The 24,694-nt window shown below is 37.3% G+C and overlaps 1 long non-coding RNA gene across 1 annotated transcript; it reads right to left on the reverse strand.

Annotated features, from left to right (window-relative positions):
• Positions 1-8,631: 8,631 nt before the first annotated feature.
• Positions 8,632-24,686, reverse strand: LOC111926778 (uncharacterized). The gene is made up of 4 exons (XR_002863171.2): positions 24,467-24,686; positions 19,993-20,089; positions 11,526-11,824; positions 8,632-10,429 (listed from the first exon to the last, which is right to left on the reverse strand). It is a non-coding gene; the product is annotated as an uncharacterized LOC111926778 (long non-coding RNA).
• Positions 24,687-24,694: the final 8 nt, after the last annotated feature.

The following is a 24,694-nucleotide window of genomic DNA, read 5'->3' on the forward strand; positions in this document are numbered from 1 at the left end:
TTTCAAACTCACAATATTTTAAAGTTATTTTTTATGGCTGCCTCAAAGGCTTTGGATAGATATACAGGTGGAAAGTACCAGAGTTTACAAGCAAAAAGTAAATTTTTTTCCCCAACTTTTTAAATATAACTTCTTTGAAAATATTTTTTCTGTTGGCACAATACATGCATCATATTTCATGTACAAAGTGCAAAGGTATAGGGTACTGTTCATACCAGCAAGAGATAAGTCACTATATTTTAATCATTAACAATGTGGCTGTCCCAAATTCACACTGAAAAAAACACCTATCATGATATAATGTGTTCTCTTTATGTACGTATACAACAAATATACAACTGTACTCTTCACTGCCTAATTTTTCCATTTAGATACTACACAAGGTGTACCACATTTATTTTAATTTCTAGCAGGAATATATGAATTCTTTTTCTAACCATAACACAGGCTGAAGGAGTTAATAAGGTATGCATTAATTTCTGTTTCAGAGCATTAATGCCCATAGTTACAATACTCACATGCATGTTTATCACAACACATTATTGGTCTGTTATTTTTTAAAAGACAAAATAGGAACTAATGTATATGAAGCACTTAAATTGTAAACCTCTTGTTTTATACAGCACTGAATTTCAGCAATAAATTTTGTGTTCAAGCTACTTCAAAATGTTTAGGGATAAGGAGGTATTAGGATTTTGACCAGCTCTTGGCTTTTGTTCTTTTTCTCTTCAAAGAAAAAAGTATTAAAGAATAAAATTCTCAACACCTAACCCTTTGAGACAGATGAAGCCTTTCAGTTACAGCTGTCTCTCTAGCAGAAACAGATTTGCTTAATAGTTATAGATATTTCCTGGGTCATTTCTGCAACATATGACTTTGCTTGTTCCATCACTACCTCCCTACCTAAGTCCATTCCCTGAGACAGACCATATGGAACAATTGGAGTTCTAGCCAACCTATTCACATTGCAGTAGAGATGCTTAGGTCCAGATTATTCCCTCTGCATTTCTGGATTATTCCCTCTGCATTTTCTGCACTTCATCTAAGTTTATTTTCACAAGCTCCCAAATCACTCAGCTCTTGCATCTGTTGTCTATAGTCAATGGAGAAAGACAAATTGTTTCAATGTACAGCCCAGCCCACATAAACCAGACTTAAAGTCCTTCTAAATTTGCCCATCTCTCTCCCTTGACTGCCGAGAGAATGAAAAAAAACCTAAGCTTTGGTCTCTGGCAACTTAGTTAAGCACCTAAATTTACATAGATCTAATCTTTGCCTCTAAGAAAATTTCATTGGAAAGAAACCTTTGATGAAAAATGGAAATGAGCTTTGATGAGAATGTTATTGTGATTTTGGTCCTTTTATCTAGATCAGCCCTAATTAAAACAAATAACTTCATCTTTAGTCAGAAGCTCTGTGCTTTCAGCAACAGGATGTCATAGGACTTCCTTAAGAACCCACTTCAATAAATCAAGCAGCCATGAGAAGCTCTGTTTTGAGAACTCAAGGTATTGCTTGTTGGAGGAACATTTCCATCCACCAGTCAGAAGGTAAAAAGGAGTTGCAAGGTGAAGATCTGACATAAATAGGCCCGTTTGCCTTCTCAGCAGGAAAAACACAGATGAGGGGCCACGTGCGGCAGCAGTTTTCTGACTAGCCAGAAGTAGGCAAGGAGCCCAACAAGCACTGTCCACCAAGGACTATCACTTCTCCCTTCACCAAGCACGTTATTTTATGTGTATATTGGAGTCAAGGGATTTCTAAACTGATGCTTAAAATACCCCTGTAGAAGGTGCACTGAAGTATAGCACCCAACAGTGTCCTCCGAGACGATCCAAGAAGGAAGAAAAAGCACCTCAGGGCAAGCATTTTCACATGTGCTTTGTGCTAGGGTGCTTCAGCTGGGTGAAGCATGTAAAGCCACGCCTGAAAGCATTTCTGTTGAAAACACCATTTACCCATACTCCATCAATAACCTACAGCTACAAAAAGGAAAATGAGACATGCTTGGACAGCTGGCAAGATTGTCAGAGATGTGCCATCGATTCTGGAGCACCCAGAATCATCTGGAGCCCCACATCATTGCCTCTGCCGTTGACAAAATACCTCTTCCTAGCAGTCTTTCACAGAGCATTATTAACTGCCCAAGTAATGCAGTGAAGCAGGCAGTGGCTTTCACTAGTTAGAAAAGATAAGGGTCCAAATGGATTGTGCCCCCAAAATGGTCCCAGCAAGCCCAGAAACCTCGGAGACAGCAAATGACCAAAACTGAAGGAGAGATGATACTGGATGTGATTTCTGAGATAGTTTTATGTTAATTCCCCTTGCCATTCTGAATGTAGTAATTGAAAATTACTAATTGCAGAGATGAACTGTCAGATATTTTCAAAGGGTTTTTTCATCACAGAAGATCGTGGTTTCTATAGAAAGACAGCCTTAGACACATGAAAATTTCTTTGCTAAAGGGGACCTCTTATTCAAAAGGGAGGGGAAGATTCAAAATGGGGAGGGGGGATGTTTTAAGAATGCCAAATATTTCTCATATATTTGAGATTTTAATACCCTAAAATATAATTTTAGAATCATCTCAAGACAGAAAACCCCCCACATTTTTTATTTCTTAAATAAATTGCTACAGGTTTGGGGCCATAATGAGAACATGGATCATAAACAACAAAGTGAAAATAAGAGATCACTCTCCTTGTCTAAAAATCCAGCAAATCACAAAGAATCTTTAAAACAGAGTACAAAAAGAGGAAATTAACTTCAGAACAGTCTCACACTGAATCTAATCACTGTTGCAACTAGTTGTTAAGAAGAAAGGGATCATTAATTGCTTTTTACTAATTTCTCTGCTAACATTTTTGACCAAAAGCTGCAGCTGATGCTCAAAATATTTCTGAGAACAATATCTAAAACATCAAAAGTGTTAAACCTTGAAAGGATCCCTTTTTATGCTTTATCAATTAAATTAGAAAGCACCTATATGTCCTAGGACTGTGATAAAACAAATCATATATTTGAAGATTAGAGTGAAGATTAGAGTGGGTTAGAAGCTACCTGGCAAAATGTCATATTTTTTCAGAAATGTTGACTCATCAAAACTGAAGTTAAACAATTTCAGTTTTGTTATAAAAAAAGGAAATTTTGGCAACTCTCCCAACTCAAAGATCCTACAGCAAAAAAAAAAAAAATGCTTGAAGATCTGATTCCATGTTTTGTTTTATTGTTAAAAAACTTTTTATTAGAGTTTTTAATTAGCATATATTATATGAAGTTCTTAAAACTGTGCTATTAAAACTTTACTGCTATTGATTTTGGCACAAGCTCATTTACATTCAGGTCTATCTAGTTCAATATAATACATGACTTAAAAAGAGAATTTCAGAAAGAGGTCTGTGCCTTTAGAAGACATAATTTGCAAAAACAAAATGTAATGTACAGAGCTGACCACAGACAATGTGAAAGCCTCAGTAGAATTTAGAGAAATAAAGTGCTTTTCAACCTAGAAAAATTCACCTGAGCCTGAAGTCCCATTTTCCAGCTCTGTTCAATCCCTCACCTCCAGCCCCATTCTTTACCTGTCTTGTTGTATGCTCACACTTCTCCAAAATATGTATACTGAGAAAAGAATCTGCACAAGCTGTTACTGCTGAGCAACTAGGAATTGTTTTAGGAACTAGGAAAGGTATTAGGAACATTAGGAAAGGTCTGTCTATGGGCACTTGGAGCCTACATGTGCCTCACACCAGCCTTGATTATAAAACTTTGTCAAACTCCCTCAGAAATCAGGAGCACTGGCCATGGAAATGTTTTTTAATATGTCAGGCTAGACACTAAGAAAAGCAGAAATAATAAAAAAACACCTAGATTTGCATTAAGTATGCTTTGAAAAAAATAGTGGCTTACTTCCTTCATTCTCTACAATTTCACAACTTTCTAAACAAAATATGAAACATATTCCAAATAAACCTGGAATAAATTATTTTTCCTTTGGGCCAGAACTTTTCATAAGCAGCACCTTCCTCTAAGACTAAACTGCTGATACAGTGATGCAACTTAGAACAAAATATTCTGTTTTGCAAGGGCAGTAGAAACTGGCCTTCACCATGAATTGCCACCATCACTAATGAAAGTGGCTAGCTGGATGGCTAAGGAGACCTCTCATCAGGGAATGTTAATGGAGAGGAATCAACCTTATATGCAATAAGTGAACAATCAGGTAATGGAGTCAAGGAACCATATAGGCAAGGTGGAAAATAAATGCCAGGGACTTGAGAAATCTAATCAATGCCTGATTAAGCTAATTGAAGCCTGGCCACTGAAAATTAATGATTCAGAAAATTGCTCCCAGAACAGAAAAAAGCAAAGATTGCTGGATCTCACATAAGAGACAGAAGGTTCAAATGTGAAAGCAGTTATCAGGAGATTAATACACGGTATCCAGGGTACATAAAAGTTTGCTATCTCACCCTTTGCTACATTAGGTGTATTGCTTCCCTGCTGCTTTTCCCAGCCCAAGCACCCACCAAGGCTCTGAAGTCCACTAGTTTGATTTTTTTAAAGTGTGAGAATAAAGGGAACACTAAAGCTGAAAAGAGGGAGAAGTGTTCTAATTACTCCAGAATGTCTTCCTTTCCAACTTCACTGAAAACAAAGGGCTTGTGTTCAAACTGAAAAATATAAAGTAGCAATGTTAAAAATAACCATGGCAGGAAATGCAAAAGACAATTTATCACAAGCTTAGGTACAATTGCACTAATCCTAATCATCAGTGTTTTCAACTAAAGGATCCTTTAGAAACCCTTATTGAACCAGTGGGCTTTCTGTTTTGTTCCTATAATCTGTGTATTCCTGGATATCTGTGGATAACTGCTGGGATCTGTAAGAGGTCATTTAAAAAATTCTTTAAAAAGCAGGCCTCATATCAGAACACTTGCACTTATTACACAAAAGCCTTCACCTCTACAATGAATTTCCCAGGGTACTGGATTTTGAAACCATTAAGTTGTAAAAATATTCACAATTGTACCTTTCAATATTTAGTGCTTTCTTAGGCCAAGAGATCCCAAACCAAATTCTTGTGGTTTCCATGGAGTTCTGCTAAGCCATGAAAACTAGGTTGTGGATTGTCCATAGGAGCATATCAAACAGCACTGTAATTCCTCCATTAAAAATCTGATGAGAAAAAAGTGCATGTCTAGTACTCATCTTGAATTTCTTATGAATTTTTCTATCATCTCTACCTCATTACTCATTTCAGATGCTGTCTTCATTGGACTCACAAATTTAAAAGCCATCTATGACAAAACTGAAGGTGTTGCAACAGTCCTTTGGCATAAAATGATTTAGGGATTTATCTGATTTTATCCTGCCATTGTAGCAATTTTGCTGCCAGCTTTGTTAGTTCCACTTGAAGTTTGTCCACATTTCCTCAACCTTAATTAAATTAATTTGGAGCATATTTATAATTTAATACATCATTGGTCTTCCATTTTCCAAATGATTAATAAATAGACCAACTTCCACCCATAAATTGGAATCTGAGATACTCCAAAGGTTATTTTTTTTCCCCTGAGGAAAATGAACTTTTTTTTTTCCTTCTGCTTTGTACTTTTTTATCCACAGAGGATGCTACTTTCTCAGAGTATTACTCTGCTCAGAATATCAAAGATACTAAAGTGTTACTATGCCTAACTCAGACATGCCCTGATGCCTAATGGCATACTTGCATGCAATTAATATGCAGCTAAAGAGATTCCCAAAGCTGGCTGAATGTGACACCGCTAAGCAGTGAAACAGAGGAAATGGGTGGGGTTTAGGCATCAATTCAGCTGAAGCAGGCATTCTGCCAGGCACTGTAAATCCTATCAGAACAAAGGGAACAAAAAATTCACTCCTTGGTATCTCAGAAATCCACCAATTTTAACAGTTATTTTGAATACAGAGAATGTAAGATCAAATCTATCTTCTGCACTGATTCGGAAGGAATACTTGAATCTCAGTCTTCTATCTCCTCTCACCACCTTTCTAGGGAAATTCCATTCTTTTGTTTCTTTAGCTGTCACTTCGAGAAGTATCAGTGATTATGTACAGAAATATATTTTAACAACTGGCATTCATTCATCTACTGTACCATTTATACATTTAAGGAACTAGTGAGGTGCAATAATCCTTTACAAAATTTGTGTCATTTTTTCCCTACCATATCATCAAACTCTGTATTTCTGAGATTTTTTTATAGCTTCTGTATTTTTAATCATCCTATCAGCTAAGTTTCCAGGAACTGAAGTAAGTCTTACTGCTCTGTAATTCTCCAGGTTATTATGCAGGCTTTTTATAAATATAATGTTTGCTACCTTCCAATGCAATTGCTGACTTAAGTAAGAGAATGTGTATTTCAGTTAGGAGCTATTTTACTCTTCAGTTCATTAACATGTCTATTTATGCTCCATCCAGCTTGATGCTGTCCTTAACCCATTGCTTTGCTGGCTTTGGGCTCTTCAGCAGCTGAGTAGGAAGAACTTCCAAGTCTCCATTACAATAAAGATGAAATTCCTTGACTTGACAGTTGTCAAAACCCCATCTCTTGAAAGGAGCTCTTTCCTTCAGGATCTGCCCTGCCTTAATCTATCAGCTACCAGTGCTATCCAGTTTGGGTCAATGTTTGTCATGGAAATGGAACACATACATGGAAATAGAACTCACACATAAAAATAGTGTGGGCATTCCTCCTCACTTGCAGCAAGATCTGCCATGTCCCTAACATCTTTTGAACAGAGTGGCCCTACACTGAAAACAAAATAGGAGAGAGAACTAAACCAGCCTTCCCTCCACAGCAGGCACAGTACTGTACCCTGCAGAAGCAGAGCTCAAAGGTTGTTGGAGTAGCTTTGGAAAGGCTCTCCCCTCCTTTTGCATCTGTCTGGTTGCATTCATTTCCTCAAAGTTACTGCCCTGAATCAGAATACCTTCTTAATTACCAGTGCATCAAATTTCTCTTATTTATCTGTCTGACCTTTAATGTTGATTTAGGAGGACACCAGGTCAAAAGCCAACTAAACGTACCGTTCCAAAATAATTAAGGAAAGCACTGTATGCTGAGCTGCTATCAACTCCTTTCTCCAGACTGTGCAATGCTCTTTTGCCTTCTGCCAAGTGCTGTTGCACAAGAAACCTTTTTCTGAACATACTGGTCATTTCAAGTAAATCAAATAGACTTTGTAACATTCTTATAAAAATCTGTCTGCTTTACTTCCTAAGTATGGGAGTCTTCCCTAGCTGGTGTAAGACTACTGAATTTTACCATGAAAGGCCCTCTTCCAGATCAAGTCCTACATCAGCCAGCCCTTTATAAAGACAAGCATCATTCCACAATGCCATCACAAGCTTTATTACAAAAGGACCAAAGGAATCTCACCCTGTTACTACCCTAATACACATTTATTTCATAAAATCTTCAGTCTTAAATGTTCCTGAAATTATCTCAGCATCAAGAATCAAGTTCTTAAGTGTTCACAAACAGAAAGCATAAAAGGGCAGCAAATATGATTGAATTAAAATTTAGTATGGAATTCAAATTGGTGCATATATTTGATTGTGGGTTTTTTTTCACAGTTCAGTCAATTTTAGTCAGATTTTTCATTTATTTAGCAATTTACAGAGAAGTGCACACTTCCAGGTACTTGCTGGGTACAGCACAGTAAGATGTTTACATGAAATTTTAAAAGAAAACTTTAAAAACTGGAAAAGGACATATATTAAAAAAAAAAAAGTGAGAATTATTTCTGTTCACTACACTCAAAAATCAAACTGTGATTTGTGTATTGAATTAAGTAGTGAATACATACATAAATTCTATGTCATATAAAAAAAAGGATGCATTTGTTTCATTTAAATTAATTTCTTGTAATCTTTATCCACAACTACACTGATTGAAGTGGACAAGAATAAGTTGCAGCTGGAGATCAGGTGTTAAAAGACAAACCCACTGAAAAGCATAAATTTATTATATATCTACACTTTTATTCCATGCAACAATTGCAAAATGCCACTCAGGAAATGCCATCTCTGAGCTGGCTGATAAGATCATTTCCTTATCTCTTTTTTAGCTCTTGTCATTCCTCCTTGCCATACCAGTCACAAAAAATAGGCCAAGAGGGGGTGGGGATAAGTAACATTTAATAAATCTACTAAAAAAAGGCAAATATGTGTGTGTGTGTGTGTGCGTGTGTGTATGCTTTAAGAACATACATCTGACTATTTTTTTACCTATCTGTGCTGACATGTAAAAAAACAATATTTGTATTTATCTGTAAACAGGTGAATAGTTAAAATGAGTCAGCTTTGCAAGCAGCCTACATGACACTTCTGATAAGAGTTTCAGGAATCTATTGGTATCTACAGAAGAACTGAAATATAAATATTAAATAATTACTAAGAATGTATTCCACCTGAGCCAGTAAATGATAACTTTCCAATCTGAATTCATCTTCTCACAACAAAGACTCTCTGATTCTCTTAACAATTTCATGGTGTGTCCCAATGTTACCACAAGCCTTGAGAGATAAGGATTTTCCTCTGTTAAGAAAATCAAGTTATTAAATTGGTCAAAGATTACTCTAACAGAAATGTATTCAAATCTTCTTTATTAATTACCATAGGAATTTAGTTTGAGAGTCAGATATAAAATTTTATTCAGCTTTCACAGATAAAATATATTATGTACAAAAATTCCTGGGATTTTAATTTAGTAAAACCCCAACAGTACTTAACCGAGCAAGTTATTCTCAGTACAGAGAGGAGCTCTGCAGGACTGATTCATTCTTTTACAGTGCATTAGTTTAATCACCTAGGAAATTTCTAACAGACGATGAAATCTAAACAGGAGCAGGAACTCCTCAGTTATCTTTGGATGAACATATTTAGTTTCACATTCTACCCTAGCACCGAGCAAAACAAAACAATTGAAATACACTTCAGTTTCATCCACGCAATTTATTTGACTTTTGTTGGATTTAAAAAGCCAGAACCAGATATTGTATCTTAATGCTGCAGTTAAGTTCAGGTTCTCCTGTTAATAACTCTCTTGAAATAGAAGCCAATGGGATTCTTTTGTTTTACTATTTTTTGACATACAGTAATTGCAATAACATAGTAAAATTTGTTTAGAATAGACAAATGAGTCAATCTAATGATTACAACAAATTATAGAGCAGCCTTCTGTTATGCCCTATACCCTTTTAAAAATAATTTGTTGTATTATACAGTCTCCCAATTATCAAGCAATAATCCAAAGAGACTCTCAAGATATAGTGACATATTGTTAACAGCTCAAACAGAAGTGAACTCTAATGAGCAGTCAAAATCAACAAACAAAAGAATAAAATCCTATTTTCCCTATACAAAGAATACTTCTCACTGGTGAGAAGAAACTGGATCAGGCCCAAGCTGCATAAAAATAAAAAACATAAAAATAAAAACAGCTGATAAGAAAATATGATAACCCAAGTTAATAAAGTGCATTAAAGAAGAATGAATGTTCAATGTCATCTTGACTATTCCCACTTTTTCAATGTCTCTAAGAGATGTAAATGTATTTTGTTCTATAAAATCCCATATTTTAATAGATCATGCCAATGATTGTATAAAAACTTAATCTTCTTGGTTAATGTTTTTCATTCCCTGATTTTTTTGTGTGTTTCTGCTTTGTAATAGTAGAATTGTTCATAACCAAAGATCTCAGTCATTAAAAAGAATATAACATGCACTATCTAATTTTAAGACTTGTGTGTGAGAAATATGTAACTGGGTGCTAACATACAGGAGCATACCGAGAGGAGCCGACATGCGCCCAAATTCAACTTACAAAAAAAGTTTTGTGGTTTAAAGTTCAGAAAGTTCTGTATCTCCTACACCTTCCTTCCCATTCTACATGATGCTGATTGTGTCAGAAGAGACACAGTCAAGCGTCCTCCCACCTACTCATCAGATGGCTGTGCCATCAAGGGATCATGGTTTTCACTGGAGAGAGGATCTTCCCTGCACACATGGGAGGTGAGGAAAACGCTTTCCCATCTGATTGCATGAAGTCACTTGGAAAGGAGATCTCAGTCCAGAGAAAGTAGAAATTAGGCTAACATGTGGAAGACAGGTATTTTGTTGCCTTAATTCCCAGGTCCAGTATATTTTCATTTATCGTTCTCTGCAACTTTGCAAATTTGAATCCAATGTTGCTTTTAATTGTTGACAAGGAAAGCTTTGCCATCAGCTCATTATGCAAATCAACCAGCAACTGTTAGTTATAAGGTTAGATGAGTTCCTTCCCCTCATAAAATCAAATAATCTCTGCATGCAAAATACAGACAGGTCTCACCTATTCTATCCTTCTTGATCTCTGTGCATTTAATCTTCCTGCACGTGGAAAGGTCTGAATTAAGGACACAAAAGTACCAATTAACATAGTAAAGAATCAATGAAACATTTATTAAGGTGATCTGTGAGAAAAACAAGAAAGTTGTTAACCTATTTCAGTATATACAGTTTTCAGAAATGTCTTCCTAGATGACTGAAAAAGAAAATATTTGGTATGGAGTAGGTTCAAAATGGAACTTTCACATAGGAATATTACCCTGTAAAAAGGGAAGGAATAGAATATACTGCCACACATAATGTTACAGACACACTTCTAGTAAATAAACCTCCATCTGGAGCTCCACGTTTAGGAACTGGATACTGAACTTTGGAAGAATAAATTGCATTTACTTTTAAATATTTTCATAGACAATTTTCACACTGATATAAGAATTATGTAAACAGCTGCTAAAATAAATCCCCAGTATTTAGGTTGCAAGCTGTCTGGAGTACACACTGTCTTTAACTTTATGGTTGAGAGCACCCTGTGCTGTGCACCCTGTCACACAGCCCATCTTGTTGCCTGTTTCAACTGCAGCACTCAGTGGAAATGGGGATCTCAGTGCACAGGTCCTCAAAATGCTTACATACATTTTAAGATATTACACCTGCCAGAAGACCTTGCACATTAATTAAGCATATCAAAGTCCAAGAGAAATTCAGATTCCTATTGTACAGTCAGAGAAATGATGCTCCGGAGGCTAGTTAAATAATTAGGTCAAGGGTTCCTTGACCCATGTCACAAAATCATTTATCCAACCATAAATTCAGATAAGCTTTTGTATTGTGATTCTTGGTACAAATTGTGATGAGGAACAGAAGATACACTACTTCACTGTATCTGTGTACAATTTCTTTTCAGTGAAAGTCATATCCAAAGATTACCATCAGGAAATGAGTTCTGGGGGTGACCAGAGTTAGAGTCACAAAATACCTGCTTGACTCCTTAGCCAAACATTTAAAGCATAGTTTGAACATTCAGTGTTTAAAATACCCCCTTCTTCCACTGCTAAAGCTAGTAAGGTGCTATTGATTAGACATACAACCATTTAAATAGTGACCAACCATTCATTACTTGGTCATAAATGAATCGAGAAAGGCACTGTACTTACATCTCTCTCTCAGGAGTCCACATCAGTAAACAGCAGCACATGGAAGAACCATTCTGGATTCTCCTCTCCTTGATAGCAGTGGCAGTCCTTTCTGCTTCTTCACAGGTTTAATTCATGACCGTCTCTACTTCCAGACAAGGAGATCACATCTCCACCCTTCTTGATGGGATTTTCTCATTTTGTGAAATCTATGTAAATATTTCTGAGTAGAAACTGGAATGCCACATGTCCCATCCCCCCAGGTGAAGAAAATCCATTATTGGTCTCCCGGTGTTTGGGCTCTCACTTCAAGCATGCCACTGAAGATGAATGAAACGTGACAGTCACAGAGGGATTTATTTTAACAGCTCCACATCCAAGTTCCATGACAGACTCTAAGGAATGACTTAAAGAACTAAAATGAGGGTCAAGGCAGAGAGAAGCCTACAGAGAACGAACAGGAAATATCAAGCACGGGGATTTTGATGGCATTCACCCTATCCAAAAAATGACCCATAGTGTTTCTGTACCACTCAGATTCTTGGAAAGCCTGCCTGTATCATGTGAAGAACCCTCAGTAGCTGGTAACCCCACAGAGAGGTGTATTGCACTGCACCGATGTGTCAGCTCAGTCCCAAGACAGTGCAATCAAATTAATGTAGAACATTGATCTAGTTAATAAGTCCTGCCCTTCAGGAGGCAAATATCATATTAGCAGTGTTACAATGTGAGCATAAGACATTAATAAGGTTATACAATTTGGCAATCTCCACATTTCATCCCATTCTGAAGTTTACATGTGCTAAATCTTACCTGACGTACTTTTTCTTTTTTTTTTAATTTTAATACCCCTGACACTCCAGCAAGCACTCCCATCCCAGTGCCCACAAAACACTTTAAGAGCAAACACACTTTATTTTAAAGCCTTGGGACCTGACTTCAGGAAATTGTCTCAATCCAAATACACTTTGCTGAGTGTAAATTCAAAGCTTGGAGCAAGGCCCATCGGGTAATGAACCTCAGAGGCTATTAATCCACAACCTACAATTTGTAAATGTGCAGGATACTGACTCAGTAGAAAAAAATAATTTTAAACATCTGTGGTATTCTTTCAATTCCAGATTAATTACACTGCTCAGATTGTAATGTTAGCCAGAAATTTCAAGTCTCTCCACTGCTATGTAGAGAATGCTGTCGTTTCCTTTGTGTTTATCACTGCTCTGCTACAGTAGGAGGCTTCTTGCCCAACGCAAGCTTATATTCAGTTCTGTGTCCTACATTTATTCCACAGCTCACCTTGCCTGCCTTTTCTTTCTCTCTTTGTCTGAAGTCCTTCTGAAACTCTTTGTTACACGGCATTAATTATTATTATTACTACTTTTAAGACAAAGGCTGTGTACATACCCCCACATCACTCCATCAAAATGGTGATATAAATTAAAATCCAAACAGGCTGTTTAATCCTTTTGAGAAGCTAATAATTATTTTCAATCAGCAAAGACTATTCTGCCATTCCAAAGAATGATTAATGAGAGCAAATGTGTTTGTAATTTATTAGCAGCAGCTCGGGGTGTGGGGGGAACAACTTAGGAATGGCAGCCATAGCATCAACATCTGATGATGTGAAGGCACTTCTGTTGCATATTAGAAAGTCAAACACAAGGCTGCCTCTTTGGTGATTTATACTCTGCACAGTGATACCAAATGCCTGGGTTTTTTTTATTAATGGGTTTGCAGTTATTTTTTGTAGAACTGCCATGGGAAAAAAAGAAATCTGACTAGTATGTACCTCTTCCACAATACTCAGTCACCCATCAGTATTCGTCAACATATGCTTCTCAAGGAACAGAAGTATATCACAATAAAACAGGAGGGAAAAGGCAAACAAGCAGAAGGAAAGCAGAGGATTGACTGGATTGAGATAGGAGGAGCATTAAATCCCTCTATCATAGTACCTGGTGAAATAGCTTCATGTCCTGCACACAGTATAGTGTCTGAGAACTCTGTAGACCTGAATATGTAACTTCATCTCCACAACACCCTCGCAAGAAGTGAATATGTCCATGTCAAAAACAGGAAATTGAGAGATGGAAGGGCTGAAAATTCCTTAAATCACATTATTTTCTTACCTGTTCACTTAGTTGCCTAAATACTGCTAGAAACTTACTCTTGAAGTTAGACCACCCCCCCCCCAGAGGACTTCAACAATTAAGTGGGATTTTATGTACCTGGGCAACCCAGCTGACAGCAGCCGGACTCAGCTTTCATTTTGTTCTGGAAGTACCTTGCTTGAGTCAAGCACAGAGCTTTCCCCTGGTCTAAACTGCAATGAAACTTGGAAATTAGAAAAGCAATTCCTATGTCTAAATCACCAAAGCATCGCCTTTCTCAAACAAAGTAATAGATGCAGTATATCTAAAGGTACAAAAATCCAGCCTGAGGTGTTTCACACACATTTTACTTGCTATAGGGGCAAGAAGAATGTCTGCAAACGCAGAAAAGCCTCAAAATTCAAAACAACATTTTTGCATGCAAAAAGATCTCTGTGGGAATATTCAAGTTGATACTAAATAATCTCTGAATGGATAGCACACTCCTCCCAAACAAGTGACAGGACCAAGATAGAACTATCTGAAACCCCTATCTCTTGCCTCCCTCCCAGGAGGGTGTTTCTTTGATAGCTGGGATCAGTAGCAGCACCATCTGCCCTTTCTTTTGAAGTTGTGTCACTATGCAGGGAAAAAAAGCAAAACTGAAAGAACCAGAAGGAAAAATTAAGCACAGCATCTCTTTTCTCCCTTCTAGTAGTCCCAAAATCTTGTTTTTCTTCTTTGTCTTTACCTTTGTATTAATGTAGAAGAATGAGAGGGAAAACAATCATGACCCATTTTATAAATAAGCAATTATTCCTGCAATTTAGCGCTTGAGGGACCCCATCTGGAGCACTGTGTGTTGTTTGGGGTTCCCTAACAAAATGGATACTTAAAAACAGAAAAGTTTCATCACTCTGGTGAAGCATAGGACAAGAAGCTGAGGAAACTGGATTTGTTCAACCCAGATAAAAGGCATAAGGAGAGTCTAGTTTCTATTTTCAACTTCCTAAACAGGGTAAAAGAGACAGAGAGAAGACAGAGATAGCTTCTTCTCAGCAGTGCACAGCAAAAGGCCAAGAGGCAGTCCTCAAAACTTACATCACTGGAAACTGCAATGACATGCAAAAGGGAAAAAAAAACCAAAAAAAAAAACCAAAACATAAGAATAGGCAGAAAAAGGAACAAGCTCACAAAGAGGTCATGAGACTTCTCGGTAATATTCAAAGTTTTCCTGGACAAGATCCTAAACACTTTTACCAAATGTTAGCAGTGCTTTGAGCAGGAGAGGGGTGACCAGATAATTTCCAAAGATCCCCTCTATCCTACCTCAATCCATGACACTGCACATACTTTCTTATAATGTGATAATTAGGAAGAAGCAAGTTAGAAGTGATGCAGAAATAAGAAGGATATGACACACAGGATGACCTTCAGTACCCAACTTTACATCTGCATTTTGAGGAAGCAATGCCTTAGCTGATGAGCTGTTTTCCAACTTACGCAACAGTTCCTGCACAAAGGAGAAATGAATGACATAACACAAAGTTTTCTGAACAATCAGAAAAAATTAAGAAAAATAATTCCAAAGAAATTCCCCATGCAAATTTGGCAGTTTCTGTTCAAGGCAGATACAATCCACCATTGGCACTGAATGTGGCAGCATTACAGGAATAGTACCTTCCTAAGGGTGAACTAGTCTTGTAGCATTTTCCCAGGATGTTAGACACAGATACACTTTCTTCACATCAACTATCAAGTGGCATGCATGGCTTCTTGTTCCACTTCATTCTTACTTAACCAATGTATTGCAGTGAACAACACGAGCAAAAACCTTGGGGGGGGGATTTTTGTATGGCAAGCTATGAATCACAGTTTTTGGCCCTTCTTTTATAATCACAGGGTACTGGCCACAGCTGGAAGCAGAACACAGTTCTCCTCAGATCAACGGTCTGCTCTGATATGACAAATTCTGTGTTTTCATTCTGTTCCCTTTGATGTCTCTCTCTTCTCAAGCCTCATCTTGTTTTCATTCTATACATTGTATTTGGTGAATTAGACTACAAAGTCTTGCAGAAGACATTGGTTTGAACAAGACTTCAAAAAATGGCTTAGTGCATCTGGATACCTCCAGTTGACTGACACTTTAATATAGCTGGATTTTTCCAAAATGATGGACACCTGCTCTTTGAAAATCAGACTCTTAAGCTGTATGAAGATAAGCACCACAGAAGTGACGCACCTGAAACTAATAGACACTTCTGAAAAATCCAGTGCACTTACTGTGATTGATAGAGAACTGTGTGCATTTACTGCATCCTTTTAAGAAAGAGCCACATGTCTGGCTCAAGGGTAACAGCACCACCAGTTTCATATGCAACAACCTATAGTAGTGCACCACTATGTTAATCTATTCTGAATAAATGAGAAGAGTGCTAAATTTTTAATGAACAGTGTTTCCACCTGTCTCAAAATAATGAAAGAATGTAAAGCTGTTCTTAGAACTTTACAGACAACAAGAGTAACTAGATAGTATTGGCACCTATAACCTTGATCACACCATCACATTTTGTGCAGAAAGGGGAATTCTTTTTAATGAATGTATTCTTCCTAAAAGAAAATTATTCCTTGATGTTATACTACTCAGGGCTGCAGCATGAGGGAAAATAAATCTCTATCCCACAGATCATTCTGTACCCCACTGTTCTGTAAGAATACTTGGCTTCTATGGGCAAGGGACAAAGACCTACAAAACCAGTACATGGGCTCACTCTCACTTCCCACCTAAGAGAAAACCTCAGCCACAAAAACAAGTGAATGTCCAAAGAATTATCACTTGAAACTCTCCATCTTATAACATGAAGTTCTGGAATGCTTTTCCTACCTTGTTGCTGTTATGTTGGCAGGGAGATGACAGGGAATACAGAGGAAAGAACTCCATGCCCACCTTGGGCAAAAGCAGACCATCCTTTAACAAGCCTCTTGTTCTGCCTTATCATTTGAAGCAGCTTGTGTGCATTATGGATGAAATGGTATGTCTTTGCTAAAAGATAAAGTAGAGCATCCAGTCCATGACAGGACACTTGTATGTTTCTTCATCAAGTTAAAAATGGTGTCAAATTTCTTTTGTCTGTGTTTGAAATGCAGCTTCCTCCCCCAAGAACACTGATCATGTAACTCACACCAGATTGTGACACTAGGCTAGTGCAACTTACATTTATGAAGCAGAATGATTGTTCATCGTCCTTCTGCCTAATGAAATCAACAACATGAATAAATCCAATGCTAATGAAGAATACTATTTATCAGAGTATGGATTACAAAAAGATAGTGTTTCCAGTTGACTGAGTTGTGAGAAAAGAACTACCTTGCAGGTCAGCAGGTGGCCTGGGGCTGCTTAACTGATCCTGCAGAGCTGCTGTGGATGCTGAAGTTTGAGGACCTGCTGGCAGAACCAGCACTGCTCATACAATGTGGTTCTCTGGCTGCTGAACAGACCAGACAGAACTCTTCAGTTGTGAAATAAAAGTAAAGATCTTATTCTACATTCTCTAAATTCTTAACTGGACATACAGTGCAGTATTTCAGTGGTAGAAAAATAAAGTTATGAGGGGTCATACTGATTTGGTTCTATGTATCACTCAGAGCAGGTCTGTCCTGGTTTTTAAGAATACAAGAAGGAATGCAAATCAGCTTACCAGAGAGGTTAAAATTATATTATAAAAAAAAAAAAAATCACTATAAAAAGTGGGAATTAACAGAAAGCAAGGCAAGAGAATTAAATGGAGACTGATTTTAGTGAGTTATGTAGGGCATGTATAAGAAGAATCATTGAAATAAAAATGTGTAAAGGGCGTGGCAGTGCAAAATAATATGATGTAGGAATACTGAAAACCGAACCAGCAGAGACCTTGACAGAGGACATAAGAATGTCTGAGGATCTGAAATAGATTTTTACAATGGCCAGCATTAAAATAAGTAGATAATATGTCATAAAAAATGGTTTCAGTGTACTGGAGAATAAGAGAGAAAGATGGCGGTATAGCATCTGCCATCATCATGGTCAAACAATAAAGACAAAAATTAATCTAACTCAGTAAGAGCTTAGAATTCTATTGGTCTTAAAGGGTTGATACCTGAAAATATTCAGCAATCAAGTAAACAAGTCAGCACAAATAAGAAACACATGTTATCACATAAGGTGTTTATCAAAGAATGACTCCTATTTTTGCCTTACCTAAAAAAAAATAAACAAAAAAAAAAAAGAATAAGAAAGATCAAGGCACTACAGGGAGATGAATCTGGCTGTTATAAACAGACATTAAATCCTTTTTTCTCCCTCTCTTTTTTTTTTTTTTTTGCATTACTATGGGTGTGCAGTGGTTACACACTGATAAAAATCCCTCTTGTTTCAGCTGTCAGATTTTAAATATGAAAATTCAAGATATTCCTAGAGAGAAAAGTTATGCACATGTTTTATTTGATTCAGAATGGAGTACTCTGCACATCAATCAACTGTTCTAATAAATGAGAGATCAGACAAATTACATACAAGTAATTTCTATATTCAAAAATCTCCTTTACTGTGATGGCTGCCCTGGGAAAAACTGAATTCAACGTATATTTCATAAGATACTTGACTCTGACCACATAATTCCAGACAACTTGGATTATAGAGAACAACTCTTGCAACACTACCTAAAGCAGATGTGCTACCTTAGTTAAAAAGTACTAGTGGTACAGTTGAACTCTGAGGGTTAACTGTGGCTCAGTGCAGAACTAGAAGTCCACAATAATGATTAAATGCGACTGCAAATACATCAGTTAAAAATTCATTGTGAACAGAGCCTAGATAAAACTGTGGAGTCTTCCACAAAGGCAAAAGTGATAGGCAGGTTTATAAATAAAACAAAGACACATTGTTTTACAAAAAAATACTATGCCAACTTGAAGGGGGGGAGGTGGATGGAACCTAGCAGTTACACAAAGAGACTAGTGATGCACACTGCTGTCTTCTTAGAGCTTTTGTCAAACTATATTTTTCTTCAGCTTTAGACAGGACACATTACCTTTGAAATGTGCTGAATAGACTGTCTTAAAGAATCATAGGGAGCCTAGGTTCTAACAGGTTAGCATGGGTTAAAGCTGGTTGCACATGCTAACATCACACCTCTAAGTCTTTGTCTAGACAGAGCATTAGAATAGATAACTTGTTTGTAGGGTGTAAGTATACAGAATTAGATAACAAACTGTTCCAATAGTAGTAAACAAAATGTCAGTGTGCTGACAATGGATTTAAGAAGACAGAAGTAACAAGTTTGGCTCCTTGGGAACACCTGTTTAGCTCTCTGTTGCTTATTAATAACCTTAAAGTGTGCTGTCTGAATGTGGCTAAAAATATGTGCTAAATGGAAATTACAGGAATGCCTCATATAGTTAGTGAATGTGCCACAGCATTGAAGCACCGGCATTGACAGAGGTAAATGCCATCAAGAAATGCATCAGAAGGACTCCTGAGAGTTCATCCCCTTCACCATTAGCTGCCTTGCACATTCTTGTCCAGTGCTCACTGAGAAAGCACAGGCAATTTGCCCAAGCATCTGTGGAAAAGGTAAAGGGATTGTACACTAAGAACAGAGAAGAACAGAGGCACTGAGTGTAGCTGACCTGCAGGGAAGTTGCATTTATAGATTCAACCTTTCTCCAGCCTTTCTCACCAGACAATTTGTCAGTGCACCAAAGGAATGGATTCCTAAATTAGGTTAACTAACCTCATCTTGCCAATCCAAGCTTCCAGTCAAGGAAGTCTAGGTTTGAATGCTTACTTTCCTGAGAACTTTAATGGGCAGAAATGTTCATTGAAAAGCTTTTCTGGGGCAATAACCATAATCTGGCAATATCAATTCAACTAGTGCCCAATTTGCATGTAAAAGAAACTTTATCCATACAAAAATGCTGAGATGTTTTCAATTGCAAACACTATCATCTTGCTACTCAAATTTCTAAAACGTAATATTTCAATAAAGGCAACATCTAAACTCTGCCAGTCATATCTCAGGCACAGAATTAAACTAACCTGCTGTCAGACTGCCATCAGGATGATCTTTTCCCTGTTTCCCTGTGCTAATAGTTCACCAAAAGTCACACCATGCTCAGTCCATTTCCCTTGACCTCAGAATGGCAATTTTCCTTTTACTACAAATTTTGTGTTTTACTATTAAATCTCCTGAATCTTTCAATGTTTCTATTTAACTGACCAGTTTGGGTCCTGAGTAGTTTAACACCCACCCACCCCAGAACACATCATAACAACATACTCCCCCAGGTTTTCAAACCTCCATCTGTGAAAAGTACTAGAGTGGTGTTGCTGTAGCCATGGCATGTAATAGGGTGGTTACCTGTTAGTTCATTGTCCTGATGTCCTGCTGAAACAACGTGTGAGAAGAGGCATAAATGGATGGTGGAAGTTGATCATCAGGTTCTCATCTTTTGTCACTGAACAAAAAAAAAAAAAAAAGTAAAAACTAAATATATGTATATACCTGTTACAGCGCACAGGTACTTTCTCACCAGGTAAAAATATCCTGTGGGATTCTCTGTGGTTATAAGGTGGGCAGGAAGGCCCAGAAGACTGTTAAAATACAGAGGGAGTTTCCTCAAAATGATCCACACTTAGATATCTAGCTTATTAATTGCAGCATGTTTTATTTGACTGTACCTCCCTCTGATTCTAAAAATAGGACTGTCAGAAGGCATCGCTGTATCAGCCAGTTCCTCTTTGCAAGTTAATCTATTATACAAGAAAAGGACTTTACAAATGGCTACATTAAAGACATCTAATGAAGTCAAAGAAGCTGTTTTAAAACATATTCAAACAAAATCTAGTCAATGAGATTTGGCCTCTGAATTTCATGTTGTACTATTAGGTATGTAGAAATTGAGCTTTTCAGGGGAATGAATTCTTTAAATTAAGTGAAAAGTCAGACTATTTGAGCACCTCATTATATTCTGTATTGAAGATCTTTCTCATCCATATTATCCTATTAAGGATTGCAGTGATACCACAACTGTATTCACTGGTGTAATAAAAGGACACACACAGCAGTCAAACCAATGCTTTTGATACTTCTGTCCTTATTCAAGCTTGGTTCCTATTTATCTCAACAGAAATTTTGTCACAGCATATGGAATTAAGCCATGTGGTTTTAACCCAACAATATATTACAGCCTGCAAAAATGTAATTTTCTGGGCCTTACAAAATATCAAAGCTTCAGATCATTATTAATTACTTATGCATGCATATTATTCCTCCTTCCTACAGACAGATCTTCTTTGAAGCAGAATGGGTGCATTTCCTTCAGGCTATTCTGCCTTAAAAGGGTCAGCTTGAAAACGACATTTTTGTTACGCCTATCAAATGTGGTATCCACAACAGTGAAAATAACACTTAAGGCTACTGATACTGGAAGAAACAACAAAGAAATATATATCTCTGACATTTGATTATGTGCCCATCCTAAGTAAGCTCGTGTAGGCATGTTTTGCATGTTCAAGCTCTCATTTCTCCCTTTCTCAATGATCTCCTGCATCTTACCAATGAATTAAAACCTTCCATAATATTTTTAATAATACAGAGTATATTAGTGAAGTGAATTTAAGAGAACATGTGTATTTCTAACAAGAATATTTTAGGAGGATCCTTTTTAATAGTTCAGAATAAAAAGGCAAGTGGCCATAGGTAGATTTTACACTGGAGTTTTAGTGACAAAATATGGGCATATGTATTCCATTCTTAGCCATTAAATGGATGCCCATTGCATCTAATAGAAAATTTAATGCTCAGGAAATAAGGGTTTTCATGTAAAAACACAATCCTACTTTAATATAAGTAATTTTGAAATCTGATATTAATATCAGGGGGGGCAAGTGCAAACTGTTATTTTTTCAGGAAGCAGTTTAATTCATTGTGTTTTGGCAAATCTGATCCCAGTCTGTCACAAAGTACAACATTAACTTTGTTCAATTCAGAAAATCAAATTAACAGTTATTTCTTTGTGTTGCAGAAACAAACAATAATTCCTGGAATACCTTCCACAGCAGCACTGTCATGATATAGATATATAGATATATGTAATGGTCATTCTTCAAATTATAAGAAATTACATAAATTAATAATGCTTCTCTCTTATTTGGCTCTATAACCCATTTCCTTCACATTCTGCTTTTTCTCTCATACTCCTCACATTTTCTTTTCCTTCCATGCCCACCCTATCCTCTCCCATCATGACGTTCCCTCTTCCATGCCTCCTCTATTCACCCTGCCTTGCCTCCTGTGTGTTAAGCATCAACAGTGGCACCCTGTACACCAGACATTACAGCTCATCCTTCAGCCATGGCATCCAGAGCCTTTCCTTCACTGCCGATTTGCTTCCATAAACTGCAAAGCAGTGTGTGGGTCCAAGTGCCAATTTGGTTGTCTACACACTAGACTGGAGAATCTGAAAAACCTGCCATGGAACCTCTTGGAGGAATAATTTATCCACCACCCTGGGGTGCCTTGGTTTCAGAATTATGGCCACATGGATTACACATAGAACTGGGAGCCCAGAAACTCCTGAGTGCCAGTAGTCGCTTTAAGTAATGATTTTTAAAATGGATCCCGACAATTCATTAATCCTCTTTGTCTCAGATTATCCACAAAGATTGGTATAATAATGCTTTGCTCACCCTCCTCGCAGAATTTTGCAAAAAACATGCTAGAGTTTCATTTATTTCAAGGGGAATTATGCTTTTCCACCTGAAGGCAGAACTCAGCCCTTCTACTGTCAAGACATAAACCTCAAGTTTTATTATAGTCTTTAAGAGACACATGCAAAGTCAAAAGTTGAACAGAAGGCTGCTACTCTCATTAAGAAGAGATGTGACAGGAAAAAGCAAACAAGGAAAATGAAGAACAGTGTTCCCTTAAAATTAGGACAAATTTGGCTCCTAATATGGGTCCAGAATAGGAGATGGAGCAAGAAGATTCCTGCTCTCAAGGAAAAGTATGTTAAGTGCTGAAAACATTGACTACACTGTTCATGAGCACTTCATGATTACTTAATGACTGATTGCTCAGTAATGTTCACAAGGTCAGCAAAACCTTGAGTATCTGTCATCTGAATGCCACTTCCATGAATTTAAGTGAACAAAATTGCAGTAACTTTTAATATCTGACATTTTTAAAGACCATATCCTTTTATGATATAGCTTATTTATTTAAGCATAGTCAAAATGTAGCAAGGAAAAAACTATTCATACCAAAAATGCTGTTCCTAAATTGCATTTGAGTTACATGACATTACAATATAAATTATAACACAGAATCAGAGAATCATTTAGTTTGGAAAACACCTTCCTCACAACAGTATTAGAAAAATGAGTAATTAAAAATATCAAATATATAAGCATGAAATATACATTTTTATTGCTAAAACAAAGTGCTTATTATAGAAACAAATTATTAAGCTATACAGCGCTTCAGATTTTATTAACTAAATCTACAAACTAATTGAGTGCCTAACCCCAAGTTTAGGTGCCTCAGGTTATCATTTCAGCAGTACTGCAACACACAGACCATGCTTATATTTGAGTGCAGTGCAGGAGATCAACAGGTAGGCACACACTAGGCAGTGAGGCTGCTCACAGCCCTACCTCATGCCCACTCTCTGCTGGAAATCTCACATTCAGCATTTGGTGGGGGAGATTAGGAGGGTGCAGCAGGGTCAGGGCAAACATCTGTCAGGATTAGGTGTATTGCAAAATACATTCTGAAGTCTCCTCTCTGCCTGATTCATTGAAGGAAGTTGAACCTATTCTCCTCTTTCTCCAGGAACTGGTCAAATGTCAAAGCCATTCAGTGTTTTGAAAAAAAATCAGTCTCAATCTGTCCCACTACAGCTGCTTTGCTTTATACACTTCTTGGAACACACACATGAATCTGAGTCTCCCATATGACCACCTTAACTAGCAGGTTAGTTTCACAGGCTCCAATTCCCACCGAGGAAGAATGACTTCAGTAGTAGGTACTTGCTCAAAAATGTATTGTGGCTTCAGATATTGGAAATGTATGCTCATATATAGCTCCAAATCAGACCAAATACAAACATGGTCTGAATATTTGCCTGCTATTTTGCATAAAATAAAATAATAATAAAAAAATTCTCTATCCTAACATGTGACACACTGGATTTCAAGGGATTTCATATTGCTTCAATGAAAATCATATATGGAGTGAACTCCATTATCCCAGCATTGTGGAACTGGGGTCTAACCAAACTATGCACTGAACCAGAGAAGCAATCTCTTGGTCTGAGTACCAAAAAGCAGGGGGGAAGAAAAGGACAAAGAAGCACTAACCCAACCTTGAGCAAGCTAAGCATGGGCAATTAGTTCTTCACAAAATGGTAAAGAACTTGCATACAAAAAATGTAACAGCCAGTTTGGGAGCCACTTTAGGTATGGGTAAATATTCCCTGAGTACACCAACCCACCTCCAGAATTAACATTACTTCCTACCAGCCCCAGCTCAGCAAACTCCTGTGATTGGAACAGGAAGAGCTTATCTTGTGGTACACTGAACCATCTCCATCTTTAAAAGCTGACCACACAAGAACTTGTCAGCAGCCTTCCACTAGCAGTAATTTGGTTGTAGACACAAAAATTTAATCCAAGCTTGGCCTGAGTGACACAAACAATTTAGAGACAAAGGCTTAAGTTCTCTGCACTTAACCCATCCTAAGATAAAGGAATAAATGCACTCAAACCTTTGGCCAACATGGCCCAGTTCAAGAGTGTCTCCTAACACACGGGAAATCTTATGCTGTATGTACCAGGCAGCAACAGCGAGACATGCTCGTCTTCATGATCGATATTCCAGTGTTCATGGGACTGGGGATTGTTAACAGTAGTGTACGCATGTGTACCTGGTCATAAAAATTAAGTCATTCTCAAATGTCTGTTCTTTCCCTGCCAAGAGCATTGTAATTCACATAGAAATGACGTCTGCTCTAAGGTCACTTTCATGGAGAACATCATCTTGTGACCACCCTCACCTTAAA

Source organism: Cyanistes caeruleus, chromosome 2 (assembly GCF_971803275.1).
Source record: "Cyanistes caeruleus chromosome 2, bCyaCae1.hap1.1, whole genome shotgun sequence".
Classification (NCBI taxonomy): Eukaryota; Metazoa; Chordata; class Aves; order Passeriformes; family Paridae; genus Cyanistes; species Cyanistes caeruleus.